Source organism: Echinops telfairi, unplaced genomic scaffold (assembly GCF_000313985.2).
Source record: "Echinops telfairi isolate 266 unplaced genomic scaffold, ASM31398v2 ScPeMD7_443;HRSCAF=831, whole genome shotgun sequence".
Classification (NCBI taxonomy): Eukaryota; Metazoa; Chordata; class Mammalia; order Afrosoricida; family Tenrecidae; genus Echinops; species Echinops telfairi.
The window spans coordinates 11,726,732-11,739,486 of record NW_022104341.1 but is presented as its reverse complement, the minus strand read 5'-3'; positions in this window follow the sequence as shown (position 1 = coordinate 11,739,486).

The window sequence follows — 12,755 nt, the reverse complement described above, 5'->3', positions numbered from 1 at the left end:
CTCTTGTTAAAGTTTCTACTTCTGTTATAGTTTCAAGAAACCTATAAGGGCAGCTCTACACTCCTAGATGGTCTCTATGAGTCAAAATTGACTGGGTGACATATATATATGTGTGTGTGTGTATCCTCATTTTTAGGGTTATATTTGCATTTAATTGTATTGTTGTTGTCAGGTTCCATCAGTCAATTCCTACTATTGCAACCCTACATAAAATATAACGAAACACTACCGGGTTGTGCAGTCTTTCACAATTGTTTTATGTTTGAGCCCGTTATGGCAGCCACTGCTCAATCTATCTTCCTGAGAGTCTTCCTCGTTTTGACTGCTCCTCTATTTTATCAAGCACATATATATATATGTATGTATCTCCAGTGACTGTTCTTTCCTGATAATATGTCCAAAGTTTCCCCATTCTTGCCCCTGAAGAGCATTTTGATTGTACTTATTCAAAGACAGAATTGTGTGTTCTTTTGACAGTCTGTGGTATTGTAAACGTTCTTTGCCAACACCATAATTTAAATGCATCGATCTTCTTTGGTCTTCCCTATTCAATGTCCTCTTTCACATGCTTAAGAGATTACTGAAAACACTGTAGCTTGGGTCACGCACACCATCGTCCGCAAAGTAACATCCTTGTTTTCAACACTTTAAAGAGTTCTTGAGCAGCAGGATTACCTAATGCAATATGTCATTTTATCACTTGACTACTGCTTGAACATTGATTGTGGAGCCAACCAAGATGAAATCCTTGGCAATTTCAATCTTGTTGTGAGTATTTTTTTTATTTTTAAACATTGAGTTGTGATTCATATTGAAGGCTTCAATCATTGTAAAATTTGACAATAAAACATCATTTGCTTAAATTTAAGTTGTAACCTCTTTTAAAAGTGTCAGAGAAAGTATTTTAATGTGAAGTCACAGTAAATTATTTACATTTCGAGTGAGAAACTTACTAATTATTAAAAAGTATATTTAAGGCAATTAAATGCAATCTGTGATATCAAAATACACAGTAATACCTGAAAGCCAGAACCTGCACATTAAAAAGCTGACACAGAAGTAAAACCAAAACATCTTCTCTTAAAAGGAGATATGGAAAAGTGGTCAGAGTACAACCTGTCCAAGCATAAATCTTGTCTGAACAAGACACACAGCTCAGTCCTGTTGAGCTCTGGCTCTCAGATGTTATCGCAATTAAAATTTTAGTGATGTTTGATAGCATTTTATTTCATATACTTTTAGTCAAGTAGATACCTCAATTGTAAATATAACTTTAAAACCAGAAATAGAAGTCAGATGTATTGCCGCTTTCTATTTTTAAAAAGAGATAGTTTGTACTCTTCTCACAGATTCGAAATGTAACTGTTTGAATCTATCTATAAATATTAATCTCAATTAGACTAAAAATGCTGCATGATTGAATAGGTCATTTAGTTTTCTAAATAAATAATAATCCTGAACACATACAGACCTAGCTATAAAATGAATGACATAAGAATATGATTAAAAAATAACTTTTATATAGAACAGGAATCCAATGATGATGATGCAAAGTGCTTCCAGATTATAAAAATCTACTTTTTCACACAAGGATGTCTTTTAGGCTAATGCTAACTTCTGTTCCTTCTGGATCAATTCACCCTTGTCTATCTCAGGAGAAACCTATAGTGATTAATTGATCATCCCAGAGTCTCTTATATGCTGAAAGCATGGCACCATGAATTTGGAATAGTAATTAGAAAAACAAAACAAAACTGACTTTTACTTTAGCTGTGTTCCATGCACTAGTCTAACCACTATTGTCTTTTAAATATCAACTTGGTTTTGTAAAGAGCAACACATCGAACAATATTGCCAACTGATCTTATTTAGAAATAAAATTGAAAATTGAGTGTTTCAAATAGGCTTATTGTTTTCAACAATTCACTTGAGCATATCTAAGATACTTTTGTACTGAACACAAAGTGACCTTTCAGAGAAAGTATCCAGCATGCTGAGTGAGTGGCCCTTTCACTAATGGGAATCAAGCAGCTAAATAATGCAATTGACCTGCAAAAAAGAGTTTCTTGTCTAGAAAGAGCCCTCCAATTTGCTTCTCAAAGGAAACCATCTAATGTTTTTGAGACCCTGTGATTAAGCATGTTTCACCTGTGATATTTTATATTGTACTTAAGATAATCACTTTGCACTTTGAAGCAGATCTAATTTTAGGAAAACAAGTACAATTTTATGTAAACTTTACATAAGCAATGAAAAATAGATAAATACATGATATGTAATTCGTGTTTATATTTAAATATTATAATCTTATTCAGGTTCAAAATGTCCCCTAAATCCAAATCTTTAACATGTGTGATGTGGACACATACAGGCAATCCTATAGCAAATGTATTTTCTAGATGTATACAGCCACCAACTATTGGGGTAATCCTTGTAGAGATTTAATGACAAATAAGATGATAAAAGTGTTGGATGATTTGTTTTGGAAATTATGGAGAATTTTTACAGATATATCAAGTAAGAGCACACATCCAATGAAGCTAATGGTAACATATCTTAATGAAATAACTAAAGTTATTGCTAATTATGTCATCTAATTTTCAATATAAAATTCTGTGATGAAGAATATATTGATAGTAGGATGGTAATAGAATAATATGCATATATCCATCTTGAAGAGTGTTTCATTATTCAGGGAAATTACCTTTAATATGAATGTGTTGTTTCTGCTGTATTCCTTAGATCATAAATTTAAGTCAAAACTATTTCCACAAAAGCAGAGCAACTTTTGTTAAATAAAAATATCAAAATGTAAGGGTTTAATTTCACTATATAACCTCTATATAGGTCAATCCACATCAAAATACAGTGTTTCATCTAAACGTTCCTCTAAAGAATTCTGTATTCTTCGGTTTAAATCATATTTAAATGACAGTTCGTTATTTTTGAGGTACTGAAGTCGTTGCATTTGAGTGCTATTTGGGTATAAGAACCACCGCAACAAGGTGAGATGAGGCAGGATCATGGTTGTAGGGTAGGTGGCGTAAGGCTTCCCAACAAAAGTCTCACAAAAACAGACCTTGCTACACCCAAAGAGTTAGCAGGTATATGTTAGTGATGGTGGACAATTTCCCTCTGTAACTTCCCTGCACATTTATTCCTCTGTGCAGTGTTCTGTGATATACATGGTGTCATGCCTTTGAAAACTGCATCAGTCATCAATTAAAAGTTGGAATATGGAATGTATAAAGTATGAATCTAGGAAAATTTTAACTTTTCAAAAATGAAATGGAGCACATATTCTAAGGATTAGTAAACTGAAATGCACTGGAATTGCTTATTTGAATTAGAAAAACATATTATTTTCTGTGCCACAAATGGCAGTTTCAAAAGGAACACCATTGTGTCAGTTGTCAAAAGGGATATTTCAGGATTTATCTTAAAGTATAATATTGTGTGGGATAGGATAATATGTACATTCAAGTAATCTAGTCAATTCAACTATTATTCAAATATATGTACCAACTAATACATAGCAAGGACCTTTTTATCAACAACAGAAATAGTGATTATACATGTATACTCCAGCTGGAATATGTGAACTAAAATTGATGGCATCTTTTGGAAGAGACAATAGAGAAGCTCAACACACAACAACCGTTGTAGCAGGACATTGACAGGGAATAGCCTGACGTTCAGGCCAGATTCAGAAGAGGGCGTGGGTGTCAGTTGGATCTTGGCTCAAAGTAGAGACTATCAGAAATATGTTTACTGTGTTTCATTGCCTATGCCAAGGAATTCAACTATGTGGACCGTAATAATCTGTGGGCAACCTTGAGAATGATAGGAATTCCAGAGCACTTCATTGTGCTTATTTGGAACATGCACATGGATCACAGGGTAGTTATGTGAATAGAACAAGGGAATGTTCCGTGGTTTAGAATCAGGAAAGTGGTGTGTTAAGGTTGTATCCTCTCACAATACTTTTTAAATCTGTCTGTTGAACAAAACAGAGAAACGGGGCTATATGAAAAAGAGTGTGGTATCAGGATTGAAGGAATACTTATTAACAACTTTCTGTGTGTAGATGACACAACAGAATGTATGGAGGACTTGAAGCACTTACTGATGAATATCAAGGATTGTAGCCTTCAGTTGTATTATAATTCAATGTAAGGCAGACCAAAATCCTCACAAATGGACCTACAGATAATATGAGAGATAAGAGAGATAAAGGTGAAGTTGTCCAAGATTTTGTCTTAATTGTAACCATGCTCTTGGAAGTAGCAGTTAAGAAATCAAAAGATGCATTGCATTAGTTAAATCTGCTTCACAGGAAGAGCAAGGATGTTACTGTGAGGACTAAGGTGCAACTGACCCAAGCCATGGTATTCTCCATTGCATCACAGGCATGTGAAAGTTGGACATTGAATAAGGACGACTGAAGAAGAATCAGTGCATGTGAATTGTTCCGCAGGAGAACACTGAAAGTACCATGGACTGCTTCAAGTATTCACTAAATGTAAGTCCAGAGTGCTCCTTAGAGGCAAGGGAGGTAAGATTTCATCTTACATACTTTGGGCATAATATCGGGAGAGAACAGTCTCTGGAGAAGGACATCATGTATGATAAAGTTGAAGGGCGCAGCAAAACAAAGAAAGTCCCTTAACCAGATGTACTGATACTGTGGCGGCATGGATGGGCTCAAGCATAGGATAGTGCAGGACCATGCAATTTTCTTTCTTTCATGCATCAGATTGCTATTGGTTGGAGTGGACTTGATTGTCCCTAACAACAAAAACAACAGCCCTCAAGTCACAAGCTGATGCAATAATTTGCAAGGAAGCTTGCTTAGGAAAGTAGCCTGCTTCCAACAAGCGTGGAAACTCTGGAAAATCTTGATTCTCACTGGATCTGTTCCTGCATCTACTTCCTTTACCTCTAATTCTTTGGGATTGAGCTAACATTCTGCCATATTGCCTGTTGATCCTGGGAGTCATTGGCAGCCTGACATTTGACATTAGATTCATTCTTCTACACAGTCACAAGTTCCACTTCCTGGATTTGGATCTATATATACCTCTTTATCCACCATACATATTGGGTTGCTAACAGTAAGATCAGCAGTTCAAAACAATCAGCTGCCCGGAGAAAAAGACAGGGTTTTCTCTTCCTGCAGAGTTACATCTTGGAAACACAGAGGTAGCTCTATTCTGTACCACAGAATGGCTATGCTTTGGCATGGACTAGATCTCAGTTAGTTTTGGTATCCACCATCCTTTGGTATGCATAATTTCTATGCTGATACTGGGCTCATCAGCTCATCACAGCTACAAGGGTTAGGAAAAGTGTAACCCACAGATTTGGAACTTATTTGGACTTGGATTTGCCTGCTTCAATTCCTATGAGAGCCGTTACATTGATGTAAATTCATATCAAGTTAATGAAGCAATTTGTGTGTGTGTGTGTGTGTGTGTGTCTCACTGGACTTAATTCTGTAGAAAACCAAGCTTAAGACATACAGAGATATTTCTAAATGCTAAACAGGTCCCAGGGTCAAACAAAAAGCAAAAACAAAAAAAAAATTCAATTTATATAGAGCTTAGTTTGCAATACCAGTTCCCAAGGAAGTCTAAATTATCATATGGATTACTTTCTCTGTGTATAACATTAGATAATGCAACCTTGAATCAAAATATAAGATGTAGTTAGAGTAGTGATTTGACATTTACCAAAAAAGCATTAGTATTGCCTCATGATATGTGCCTTTGCATTTTTTTCAATTATGATGGTTCATTTTATTCCATTCACAAATTTCTCTGATACTCACAACAGTTTTACAAAACAGGTCACTATAATTTGGAGAAAAGGAAATATTTTTACTAGATTATTATTAACTGCATATAATAACTTGATAACAGATAATGAACTTATTTATTGAAATTAAACTATTTATGTGTCTTCTATACTTTAAAAATGCATATAATGCAACTCTTATGAATTGTATGCCTCTCATAAAAATTAAATATATTAATCAATATGTTTATAGACATATTTAAAATTTATTAATTAGGTTTTGTTGACAGATATGTATGTTTTGTTTAGAATACATATTTTAAATACTATTAAATAATTATAAGTAAATTACATTGTTAAATTTATATTATTCACTAATATATCTCCAGTGAACAAGTTTGTGAATCATTAGTTACATGCTTATATTCTGCATAAATAGAAAATTTAAATAGATACATTACTTATAGTTATTAGTTTTCTCAACAATTAAAAATATCAACTCTGTGCACCTATTTTGTCTTCAGCGATTGGGTTGAGAAGGTGAGCATCACAGACTGCTAGGTTATTAGAACAAAATTTTCTTGCATTGAGGGAGTACTTATAAGCAAATTTGGTGAAGAAAGCTGATGGTGCCTGGCTATCAAAAGATATAGCTTAGCTTCTGGGGTTTAAAGGGCAAGCAGCCAACTAGCTGAAAAGCAACAAAACCCACATGGAAGAAGCACCAGCCTGTGTGATCATGAGGTGTCAATGAGATCAGGTATCAGGCATCAAAGACCCAGAAAAAAAAATCATATCAATCTGAATAAGGGGGAATGCAGAGTGGAGACCCTAAGTCCATCTGTAGCCAATTGGACTTACACTTACAGAAGAGTCACACAGAAGAGACAAGTCAGTCAGTGTGCAATACAGCACCAATGAAACCCACAACATTCCTCTTGTTCTTTAATGCTTCCTCCCACCTACTATCATGACCTCAATTCTGCTTACAGACCTGGCTAGACCAAAACATGCACACTGACTGGTACAGATAAAAGCTCGCAACACAGGGCATCTAGGACAGACAAAGCCCTTAAGAATAATAATGAATGTAGCGATACAAGGAGTGTAAGGGGAAGGTGTGGAGAGAAAGTGGGAATCAATCACAATGATCTCCACATAACCTCTTCCCAGGGGGACGGAGGACAGAAAAGTGGATGAAGAGAGGCAGTGGTTGGTTTAAGACATGAAAAAAGATTTTATAAATCATCAAGGGTTGTTGAGGGAGGGACAGTGTGTGTGGTAGTTACATAATCTGTTGTCAATTTGAGGTTTCAGAGTGAAGAGGTGGGGTCTAGCCCGTAAATCAGGTCATAGCCAATGAGCATGGCTTTCTTCTGTGGATTCTGGGAACTCCGGTATTCCTCTCTGGAGGCAGGGGACACGCTCTCTAGATTCACTGCCTGGGAGCCATTGCAGGTGATAAGCCACTTGGAGACAGGCTGATAGCAGCCAGAGCCTTGGATCTGAGATGTCTCTACCGCCACTGGATCCATAATACTTTCCACCCCTGGCCTGTGATCTTCTTGCATTTGGTGATATTGCACATGTGGCATGAGTCTGAAGAGGAATTTATAGACTGGTACTGGACATAATATCGGGCTTATGGGCTTGGGCTGGGATGTTTTCTCAATATTCAATTGCTCTTATATATAAGCCTCTTTCTTGTACATATATGAGTGTCTATGAATTTTGTTTCTCTAGACTAACACAGTGGGAGTGGGGGGAAATGAGGAGCTGATATCAAGAGCTCAAGTAGAAAGAAACTGCTTTGAAAATGATGATGGCAACATATTTACAAATGTACTTAACACAACGGTTGTATGTAAAGATTGTGATAAGAGCTGTAAGAACCCCCCAATAAAATGATTAAAACATATATCAACTATGTGAGTTCTCCTATTTTATTTTGGTGGGAACATTTATATTTGGCATTTATATACAAGAGTACTTAAAATTGCCAAAATTCATTTGTGGGAACCACACAGAAAATAAGGCTCTATCCACAATTGAGAGATTGGAGGAAATTGGTTACTAAACAGAGTGCATTCAGGAGATGAGTACAGAAGATTAAAGGCACAAATCTGACTTGAACAGTTAAAACTTTGTCATTTGATCCCCTTTTGGTACATGCTGGACCTGATCCATTTTTCAACATTTTCTATATTTTGCTTTTGTTTTTGTTTGGTCATATTAGGGTGCATCTCAGAGGGGTTAGGTCATTGGAGGTTACCCTCTTGAAGTTGTGTTACATGTTTTTCTGTGTCTGGGTATAAATGAAACCCAGGGTTGATGAACTTATAGGGATAGCAAGTAGAATAAGGGTTTCAGGAGGGAGCAGGGTTGTCAGTGGTGGTGATGGGGTGGGAGGGGGTAAGAGGGAGACCATGTCAAGGAGTCCAGGAAGAAAAAGAATGTTTGGAAGCTGCTTGTGGTAACAACTGTACAATTCTGCTTGACGTGACTGAACTATGAAATAATATGATAAGTGCATTAACTCCCAGTTAGTAATGCTTTTAAAAATTTATTCATGGAAAAGTAACCATAATTTAATTAAATTTTCCATAAAATTTTGGAAGTTCCCTTGGAAAAATCAGCACTCCTAAAGGAGTCACCTTCTCTGCATATTCTTAGTAAGATCATGAACATTTATTTATTCCTAAGAGCAAGTATCACACTGGATCATTCCTACCTATATTCAATGTTACAAATGTGTCAAGAATCTAGTTCTGCTTATTTAACTACATCTGCTACTTTGGGACATTAGTTATTTCTCTCATAAATACATATGGTTTGGTTTTCTCTCCATGTTATCAGTGAAAATATGAAGAAATAAAATCAGTACTGATTTACAACACAGATAATTATACATGAATGTGTGAGAAGGCTTTCTAATAGAATTCTGTCAATCAAATCCAGGTGCAACTTTCTCATTACGTATTTGCTGAAACTATATGATGGAATTTGTCTGGTGACATTTCAGGGATAGTGACTTTGATTTCAAAGGAAATGTTTCAGGTTCATTTCATTACCTTAGAAAAGTAAAAGCAAATTTGCCTTATAAAAAAGCAATTACTTCTTAGCTGACCAGTGCACAATAGCAATATAAAAGAGATTTCTCATTCCACTATTCAAATCCTGAACCAGCAAACTAGTGTTTGGTTTTGCTTTAAGCCAATTTTACCGTGTTTGAATTGCAAAAGCATTTAATCTTCATAAAGTCGGTTATTATAATGGAGATCATATTGTATTGGTATAGAATACCAGTAAAGAGACAACAGGGTGCTCTTTTTATTGTGTGTGTGTGTGTGTGTACCTTTTTTCAGAATTTTAAAAACAATTTTGTAGGAAAATGTTTTTAAACATTTTATGAATAAAAAAATTAAATTCAGTTAAAGCACTATTATTTATTGGTGTAGCTGTACTATTTATTTCAAATCATAGCTCTGTGACTTTTGGTGTTAAGTATCACTATATATTTATGTGTGTGTGACCATGAATATAAAGACTATTTTAAATGCATTATTAGAAAAACTGCCTATTATTCACGTTCATTTATATTCACCACTTTAAATATGTGCTCACTAATAAATTTTGCTCCGTATTTTATAAAGTATGTTTTCCTGAGTATATTTCAACACATAAAGATATAGAAATCAAGGCTTATTTATTAGTATAGATTTATTATATTATCTCCTTTCATTATATAAGTAGTTAGATAAAATCACCCACTATAATATGTATCATATGAATACCATATAGTAGACAAATTTAAATTTGAGATAAGCATATAGAAAAAGATTAAAGATTAATATTTTCAATTAATTATTAATACAATCTTAATTCATTTTCCAAAACTAATATCAGAATGAAAAATATTTTAGAAAGATAGTAAGATATCAATGAAGATAACCATTAATATAGAACATTTTTCTCTTTATTAAAATGCACTTTAATATATACAAATAAAAAATAATGATGATAGTAGTGTAATGTAGACAGAGAAATAAGAATATCAAACAGTATAAACTTATATGTACATAGGTTTATATTTACTGATTTATTAGTAAGTGTCAAAATATTAAGAATATGAGCTAAGAAAGCCAATGTTACTGTGTTAGTCTAGGTGGACTAGAGAAAGAAATTCATAGACACTCATATGCGTATAAGAAAGAGCTTTATATACAAGAGCAATTATACATTAAGAAAACATCCCAGCCCAGTCCAGATCAAGTCCATCAGTCTGATATTAGCCCATATGTCTGATACCAATCTATAAAGTCTTCTTCAGACTCACAAAGCACATGTAGTGATGCCGAATCCAGGAAGATCACAGCCAGTGGGTGGGAGGTCTTGTGAATCCAGTGGTGTTGTAGGCATATCAGCACTGGCAGGGGTCTCCATGTGGCTCCTCCAGCTCCATATCTCTAGCATAGCTCCATGTGTCTTGTCAGAAGGAATGTCTCACAGGGAGTAAGTGTGTGTCCCACCTCCAGCAAGCTATTTATCTCCTTAGTGCCTCCAAATAAGGTCATCAAGCTGCAACCTGATTGATAGGCTAAACTCCACCCCTTCTCTCTTAATCCTCTCAAATTGATAACAGATTATATAACTACCACAGTTATTTTCTGAGAAAGTATTTTTATTAAATATTATTTGAATAGAAGTACATTTTGCATCTTGCTTTAAACCCCCACCTCCACCCCCCCAAAAAACCTCACTACCATCATATAAGGACTCTATAGGACATAGTAGAATTTACTCATCTTTCTTCGAAAGCACAGTTGTTTTTTTTGGACTGATGACGTGCTGTTAGCAGCCCAAAGCATAAAACCCACTACAGAGGCCCTTGTTTGGTATACAGTAATAGGTAGTTGGCTGAGTGGCACTGCATTCAGGCCATAGTCTCCTTTGGAGGTACGGGTTTGAATCCTACTCAAAAGTGTTAAAGAATAAAGAGGTCACTTTGAGGTATAAGTGAGTCAGATCCAACTCATGGTATTTTCATTCTCATAGGCAGATAAAGGCTAGAAAATAGAGAAATATTGATGAACTAAAATTATTCAATATATGATGGCCTGCCAGAAGAATGTGCATGTCTCTTTTGGAGAAAAATACAGTACGAAGTCTCCTTAGAAACTAGGATTTTGAGACTTTGTCAAACCTACTTTGGACTTGTTAGGAGGAGAGAACAATTCCTAGACAAGGACACCGGGTTCGATATAGTAGAAGGTAATATAAAAGGACAAGTTGATGGCAACAATGGTTTCAAATATAGTAATACTTGTGAAGATGGCACAGGATAGACAGTGTTATGTTTTGTTCACTTCTACAGTTTACAGATGTACATACACTCCAGCTAGTTTTCTTGTATTTCTTCTCTGTCCTTTATACATAAAACTAAGGATTCTTTTTGGTATAAACTTTTTTTGCAGTTTTTATAATAGTAGTCTCATATGATGTATGAGGGCTGGATGTCTTATTGTATTTTTGTAATTAACATTTCTATTGGAATAAAGTTCTCCAGATCCATCTATATTATGACATTTTTGTGGACTTATGTTAAATATTACATGATATTGTGTTAATACAACATAGCACAGTTTGTTTATACTTCAGCTGTTGATAGGTACAAATATTGTTTCCATAATTTTGCTATTGTGAATAATTCTGTATATATGTATATATGTCTATTCACATTATAGTTTTTCTTTTTCACGGAAACTTCATAATGGGTGTGGCAGTTAGATTTTATGTCAACTTGAAACTATGTGAGAGTGTAGGGGTGGAGTCCAGTTTATCAATCAGGCCACAACCTGACAATACCTCCTTGGGTGTGGGGCCTTTTTTTTTTTTTTTTACCTTTTATTAGGGGCTCATACAACTGTTATCCCAATCCATACACACATCAATTGTGTAAAGCGCATTTGTACATCGTTTCTCAAAACATTTTCTCTCCATTTAAACCCCCGACATTAGGTCCTCATTTTTCCCCTCCCTCCCCGCTCCCCCTTCCCGCATGAGCCCTTGATAGTTTATAAATGGGTATTTTGTCATATCTTGCCCTGTCCGACGTCTCCCTTCATCCACCTTTCGGTTGTCCGTCCCCCAGGGAGGAGGTCACACACAGTTCCATGTAATCGGTTCCCTCTTTCCTACCCATTCTCGGTGTGGGGCCTTTTTACAGGTGACACAATGAGAGCTCTCTCCTGCCCTTTGGACCTCCCTGCTTGGGAAAATTTTAAATTCTATGCCTGCTTCTAGGAGTAGCCCCATGTACTGACCTTGGAAGCCAACCTGGGAATTGCTGATGCACTGCCATGTTTCCACTGCCCTTGGATCCACTGAACTTTGTACCCAATGGCCTGTGATGTCCTTGCTTTCAGTCTCACCTTGATGTGTCATCAAGCTATGTGAGTCTGAAGAAGGTCTGGCTAGCTTTGGATCCATGAGCTTGATTTTCACAGGGCTGGATGTCTTATTGCTATAAAATTACTTCTTGATACAAAGTTCTTTCTTATACATATATGTATTAGCATTAATTTTGTTTCTAGACAATCCAGCCTAACATAGTGGGATTGGTGGATAACGTGGTACTCGTTTTTTTCAGGTAGCACTGTACCTATCTCCACAGTGGTTGCATCATTTGACCAGCAGTGTATGTGGGTTCTAATCACTCCTTATTCCTGTGAGCATTTGTTGTTCCCTATATTTTTAACTTTCCTAATAATCCTGGGGGGAGATTATCTCATTATTGTTGTAGTCTACATTTCTCTAATGGCTAATAGGAGCATTTCTTGTTGCACTTTTTAGACATCTCAATGTCTTCCTTGTCAAAATAAGTGTTCATTTCTTTTACCCATTTGTACTTAGACCTCTTGTCTTTTCATTGTTGAGTTGTTATTCTATGAATTTAAGAG